The sequence below is a fragment of the Podarcis erhardii genome (genome assembly GCF_964252035.2).
Source record: "Podarcis erhardii genome assembly, chromosome: 1".
NCBI classification, from domain to species: Eukaryota; Metazoa; Chordata; class Lepidosauria; order Squamata; family Lacertidae; genus Podarcis; species Podarcis erhardii.
This window is the reverse complement of record NC_138497.1, coordinates 32,464,871-32,471,571: the sequence shown is the minus strand read 5'-3', so window position 1 is coordinate 32,471,571 and position 6,701 is coordinate 32,464,871. Positions and strand designations below refer to the sequence as shown.

Below are 6,701 nucleotides of genomic sequence, written 5' to 3'. Positions count from 1 at the left end.
TTCTCTACCACCATTGCATCCTCAGTGAACTGTCCAGCAGAGTTTTTTAGGGTTGTGTCCAGGCCCATTAAGCCAGGCAGGATTTGGTACAGCTACCCGTTCAGAAGCCTGCTGTAACAATTTTCCAAAGGTAAAACTGCTGGTATTTGCTCTGAAATTGAAGCCACGGTTACTGCAGATCTTGTCAAGGTGTCCAGAATGCCATCTGGTCACATTTTATGGGAGCAGTTTTAGCATTTGTGTCCTGATGATGGGGACAGGAGGACAAGCACAGAGATTAGCCAGCCATGTGTCCTCTGGATTCTTGCCCATCATGGCCTTATAAGAGCTAGCTGGGCAGATCCATGACTGATTAATGCTGCAGTGCAGGAAGGAGTAATGCCTGTCACCTTCAAAGAAGTGAAGGTGTGGCCTGTCCTTAAGAGGCGGGCTCACCAGCCCTTGCAGTGTTGGACAACTACTGCCCAATTGCTAGTATCCCCTTTTAGGGCAAGGTAACCATGAAGAAGGCTGATCGGCAAAGAATTGATGCTTTTGAATTATGGTGCTGGAGGAGACTCTTGAGAGTCCCATGAAGATCAAACCTATCCATTCTTAAGGAAATCAGCCCTGAGTGCTCACTGGAAGGACAGATCGTGAAGCTGAGGCTGAGAGAAGACTCCCTGGAAAAGACCCTGATGTTGGGAAAGATGGAGGGCACAAGGAGAAGGGGACGACAGAAGATGAGATGGTTGGATATTGTTCTCGAAGCTACCAGCATGAGTTTGACCAAACTGCGGGAGGCAGTGGAAGAAAGGAGTGCCTGGCGTGCTCTGGTCCATGGGGTCACGAAGAGTCGGACACGACTAAACGACTAAACAACAACAACAACAACAACCGAGTGGCTGGCTAACTGCAGATTTGTCAGTGACAAAGAGTGCCTATATCCAGTTATGGCTGGCTCGCCAGTTATGGCTCTTCTTGAACTTTGGTAGGCTGGCCTCAGTAATCCAATCTGATGACCTCATGGCTGGACTACTGCAATGAGCTCTACATGGGGCTTCCCTTGAAAACTGCTGTTCATGCTGAAAGTGACTGCCCAGGTGCTGAGTAGGGCAGCTAAGTGGGATCATATAACAGCATTCCTTAAAATGATACATATGGCACTCCAGATACTTTCCCACTCCAATTTCCATCAGCCCCAGTCAGCATGACCAATAGTCTCAAATAATGGCAGTTATGGAAAAGGCACAGATTCCCAATTCTTGGTCTAGAATACGTAGTTCTTCTCTCAGTCTTGGTTTTGAACCTGGGGACTTAAGAGTTCAAATTCCAACAGAGTGGTTATACTCAATCTCTACTTTTTAAGTCCCGTCCCCCCCCCCCGTAATATAGAATGAATGAAAGCATAAGATAAAGACTGGGATGAGGATTTATCATAAATACCCAATTCCTTTAATATGGTGAATATGTTTGCTCAAATGTTCCTGTGTTGGACCTACGGTTTCTCCACAATCTCTGGCAACCCAGTCATTATCTTGTTACACAGTTTTAATTCTTAGTTGCTGTATTGCTCTCATGAAATATGGGTCAATAAGCAACAGGGGATAGGACGTCCAGATAATAGCTAGTTATGCCGTCCAGCCACATACAACAAGCAACCGTTCAGGGCTCTGTCTCTGGGAGGGAGGCAATGGATTTTGCTGCTTGGCTCATTTTTCAGATGGCTGAAACAAGAGAAGTTAAAAGAATGGTGCACCTCCAGTTATGTTGTGCTGCTGAACGACAGAGAAGAGGCATGGGCAGCAGTGAGTAGAAGGCAAAACCTTGTAACAGGGATGGCAGTTCTGTGCCCCCCCCCCCCCAGGTGGTATGGGACTCCATTCCTTTCAGCCCCAGCCAGCACACCCCATAGTGTGCTGTAGTCTAACATCATCCTCATGCCGCCTTATCATAAATATGTGGGTGCGCTTTTATGGCAAGGTGAAGCTATTGTATTGTACCTGGACATTTTCTGTGTATGCTTCACACTTACTGCCAGGCACCACAAAGTTCCAGGACATTTAGGTAAAGGTAAAGGGACCCCTGACCATTAGGTTCAGTCGTGGCTGACTCTGGGGTTGCGGCGCTCATCTCGCTTTATTGGCCGAGGGAGCCGGCGCACAGCTTCTGGGTCATGTGGCCAGCATGACTAAGCCACTTCTGGTGAACCAGAGCAGTGCACGGAAACGCCGTTTACCTTCCCGCCAGAGCGGTACCTATTTATCTACTTGCACTTTGACGTGCGTTTGAACTGCTAGGTTGGCAGGAGCAGGGACCGAGCAACGGGAGCTCACCCCGTCGCGGGGATTCGAACCGCCAACCTTCTGATCGGCAAGCCCTAGGCTCTGTGGTTTAACCCACAGCGCCACCTGCGCCCCTGCAGGACATTTAAAGGAAAGCAAATAGAGAAGTGATGCTTTGAGGAAAGTAGCTACTTGGGACACACTGCCTGCAGTTGTGTGAAAAGGTCATGCTATTGGCACAGGCATGTTTGAACTGACTTGATTTAGTGTACCTTCTTCAATCATTTCCAAATGGGGCGTTTGGGATACTTCAGTAGGTGGGCAGGGGTTTTGTGGAGGTTTCTTTATTTAATTTATATTCCCCCCTTTCCCCCCTAGGATCTCAAGGTTTCATATATGGCTCTCCTCCTTTTATCTGCATAACCACCCTGTGAAGTAGGTTAGACTCAGAGATAGTGACTTGTTCAAGGCAAGTCTTATGGCACAAAGAGCATGGATTGGAAGCCCCTAGATCAGTGACTTGGAGGAAACCTCTCAAAACAATCCGTCTTGTTCGTGCCCATCCCTTTCTATTAAAAAGCTCCTTTGGCACTATGAGACTGTTCTGCTACAGGTGAGGTGACATGGCCTCGTAGGGTGGGGGTTTAAGATGTGGGAACTTTTCTGTTTGAGGCTATGCTTGCAGGCTATACAGTGGTACCTCGGGTTACATACGCTTCAGGTTACATACGCTTCAGGTTACAGACTCTGCTAACCCAGAAATAGTTCCTCGGGTTAAGAACTTTGCTTCAGGATGAGATCAGAAATCGTGCTCCGGCAGCATGGCGGCAGCAGGAGGCCCCATTAGCTAAAGTGGTGCTTCAGGTTAAGAACACTTTCAGGTTAAGAACGGACCTCTGGAACGAATTAAGTACTTAACCCGAGGTACCACTGTACTTGTTTGGGGTGCCCTATTGTATTGGTGCTGTGGGGGGTTCCAGGACGAGTTGCCAAGTTGTGGGAACTTTCCAATTTGAGGCTATACAGTGGTACCTTGGTTCTCAAACTTAATCCGTTCCAGAAGTCCGTTCCAAAACCAAAGTGTTCCAAAACCAAGGCACACTTTCCCATAGAAAGTAATGCAAAATGGATTAATCCGTTCCAGACTTTTTTTAAAAAAAACCTAAAGCAGCAATTTAACATGCATTTTACTATCTAATGAGACCACTGATCCATAAAATGAAAGCAATAAACAATGTAATGCAGTCACACATTCAATCAATTGGTAGCTGAACTGGACTCCACACAGTCACAAGAAACAAAACAAAAAAGAGCTGCAGAAACAAAAACACAAAACAAATAGCAAAAACAGACAGACCTCAGCATAATACTCAAAATGGAAGTGTGGCACTCAAAACGGAAGTATGGCACTCAGAAAGGAGCACGTTCGGCTTCCGAAAAAAGTTTGTAAACTGGAACACTTACTTCCGGGTTTGCAGTGTTTGGGTTCCAAGTTGTTTGAGTACCAAGCCGTTTGAGAACCAAGGTACCACTGTACGTGCAGGCTATACTTGTTCAGGGTGTCCTATTGTAGGGGTGCTGTGGGGGATCCCATGACGAGTTGCCAGGCAAAGCAGCAACACTATGGCTGTAATTAGCTGCATTAGAAGAAAGTCCCCCTCTCTGATCTCTAGGCCTGAGGCCACAAGGTCCCCTTCTTTTCTCCTTCCCTTTCCTCGCGTCTCCATTATCAGCCCAGGAGCAAGACCAGCCTGCCTGCCCCTTCCCTCCAAGACTGAGGCGGGAGGGAGGCGCCCATTTTTTATTATTAATTGTTGCTTTGCATTTGCCATTCGAGCTGCTAATCCGAGGACTCCGTGTTTGGCTGCTATCCTGGTGCCAGGCCCTGCCGTTGGGGTTGGGGATCTCTGAGCCCAGGGAGGGGACCCTGGGCCGGCGTAGCAGCTGTAATTATTCCCCAGACAAATCTCTGCAATGGGAGGACTAGAGAAATCGCGGCCCATATTGCGCGGCCTGCCGCCCCCACCCGCCAGGATAATTTGAGACTCAAATCCCAGCAAAGACCTGCTACAAATTGCTGCAAATTAAGCTGATTTTGCCCCGAATGAGGGATTTTCTGCTGCAGATCAACCCTTCCCGAGAGCTGATGAGGTGGGGATTAGAGAAGGGACTGAAATCAAAGGGGCAAGATGAGGCGGGTGGCTGGCGAGGGGATGGGGGGAGAGGGAGGAAGGGAAGGGAAGAGGAAGGAGGGACGAGGGTTGGCCTAGCAGTGAAAGTCCCGGAGTATTAGCACTTTATTGATTTCTACTTTACTGACATTTTATTCTATTACCAAGTTTCCGATTAGCCTTAACAAAAAAAAACCAATCCGAGAAAGGCAGAGAAGGCATGTTGGGTTTTGACCTCAGGGCACTGGCTTTCATCTCGTACTGGTTTTAGAGAAGAGATCCCTTTCGATTTGCCAGATTGTGCAGTTTTTTAAGGGAATGTGAACTAGAACATATTAAACACTCGGGTGTATCAGAACACCTCAGACCTGTTGGCATTTCACCAAAGAGACCCCCTGAACAGACACCGACACACCACACCCCCCCACACTTTTGTACAATTTTTGCCCTGATATGCAGCGTAGTGACATCAGGGCATATGAAATCTTTATAGGAATAAAACCTACAGAAGAGGAAATGTGTTCCTGGGAGTGTTTGTGTATGTGTTAAATGAGTTAGCTCCCGCCTGTTGGTTCTCCTCCAACCCTCCTGTACCTCCTCCCCACAGGTATGTTTCCTCGGTAAACATGGGTTTGAGAACACACCTTGTGGACATGTTATGAAGTTTTGCATAGTCTTTATATGTTGATAGAACTAGTTTTTTCCTCTAGGCTGCAGGCAGAATATGCTTTTCTTCTTCAGAGGTATGTACCTGTGTTATGTATATTTACCCCACAATCACCACAGGTATTTTCAGTGCTTCAAAAACCTGGAAAAAAAATTGACCAGAGATGACACTTCAAAAAAGAAAAGAAATGTGTGTGTTCAGAGCAAGCAACACAACTCCGGCTCTTTTAGAGGCTATTGTCTGTCTCCAGCAAGCTGAAGGCTAGTTGTTCTACTACCTTTGCTAGTTGTGGCTTCAGGACATAGCTATCAGATGTAAATTAGAAACATAACAGTGCCCCTGCTACACACATGGATATTACTTCTCATGTCAGAAAAAAAGTTATGTAAGAATTCAGCCTAAAGCTTGGGTAGGCAGTTTGGGAAACTGCTCACTTCTCCATCCACACTTTATCCCTGTGGCTCTTCTCCATCCACACTTTATCCCTGTGGTTCTAGAGTAGATCGTAGTTTTCATCTGTTTTAACAGGAATGCATGTTGGAGGTCTCTGCAATGGCATCATTAAAGATTTTATGCTGTGCATGTTAAAATTAAAAAGATATATGTGCAGATAGTCACTACGAATGTAATCAACTTGATTTAATACTAATAGGAACCAGCAAATGGAATTTATGACTTAAAAATAAGTGTGTGTTTTTTTTAAAAAAACATAAATACAAGTACTTTCTGGGGAAAAAACAGGGAGAAAATCTCAATCTGAATAGTTTATTAGAGTCTAATCCCTCACCAACAAACGAAACCGGGGCTGCCCACCCAATAATCCCGACTGCCATTAAAATATTAAAGATAAATCTAATCGTCTCTTTATCCAAAATAAGCGACTTTTATGTTGAGAGAAAACGTCTAACCCTTTGGGAAGAGAATTACTCCTAATGTATCAAATGGAATTCAGTCAGGAGGGTGAAACTGGGTTTAAAATCAAATGAGATGATAATAGAGATAAAGCGTAGTATGCCAAATTAAAAACACTCATTTACACAAATTAAAATCTCCCCAAAGAAAGTATACAGTTGAAATGGGACTTCACTGGACTCCCGTTCCCTCCTTGTGCGAAAGTGGTATAACCCAACTAAGACTGAGACTTCTAAAGGTGCTGATTGGATATTATGCCCAAGAGAGAAGCCTAAACCCAAAGATCATTCTTTTCTCATGACATCTCTTCACATATATTCCTTCCAATTACTTTTCTCACCTGTGTCATGTTTGCTTTGTGAGTCCTTGTCATCCAGGAGCCAGGAAAATCCAAAGGAATTGGTACTTTTGAGTTTTTATGACCCTCTGTGGCTAGAGGTCTACAGCTGGTCTTCAGGTTCCATCCTTGCTCAGCACTGAATTTGCTGGGTAACCATGGAAAACAGGGAGCCTACCTTCTGCCATATCAGGTTTATTTGTCCATCTAGCCCCTGTTGCTCTGAGTGATATTAGCTCTCCTGGAAGTGTTTCCCATTTCCCAAGAGGGAAGTGCCAGGAATTGAACCTAAGATCTCTTTCTTGCAAAACATCCACCCTGCTGCTGAGCTATGCTCCTGACCCCTCCAT

At 45.6% G+C, this 6,701-nt stretch overlaps 1 long non-coding RNA gene across 1 annotated transcript in view; it reads left to right on the top strand.

The window, feature by feature from the left end:
• Positions 1–5,223, top strand: part of LOC309345451 — a 35,190-nt gene extending 29,967 nt beyond the window's left edge. The window contains exon 4 of the long non-coding RNA XR_014158238.1: positions 5,043–5,223. This is a non-coding gene — a long non-coding RNA (uncharacterized lncRNA). The remainder of the gene's footprint in view (positions 1–5,042) is intronic.
• Positions 5,224–6,701: the final 1,478 nt, after the last annotated feature.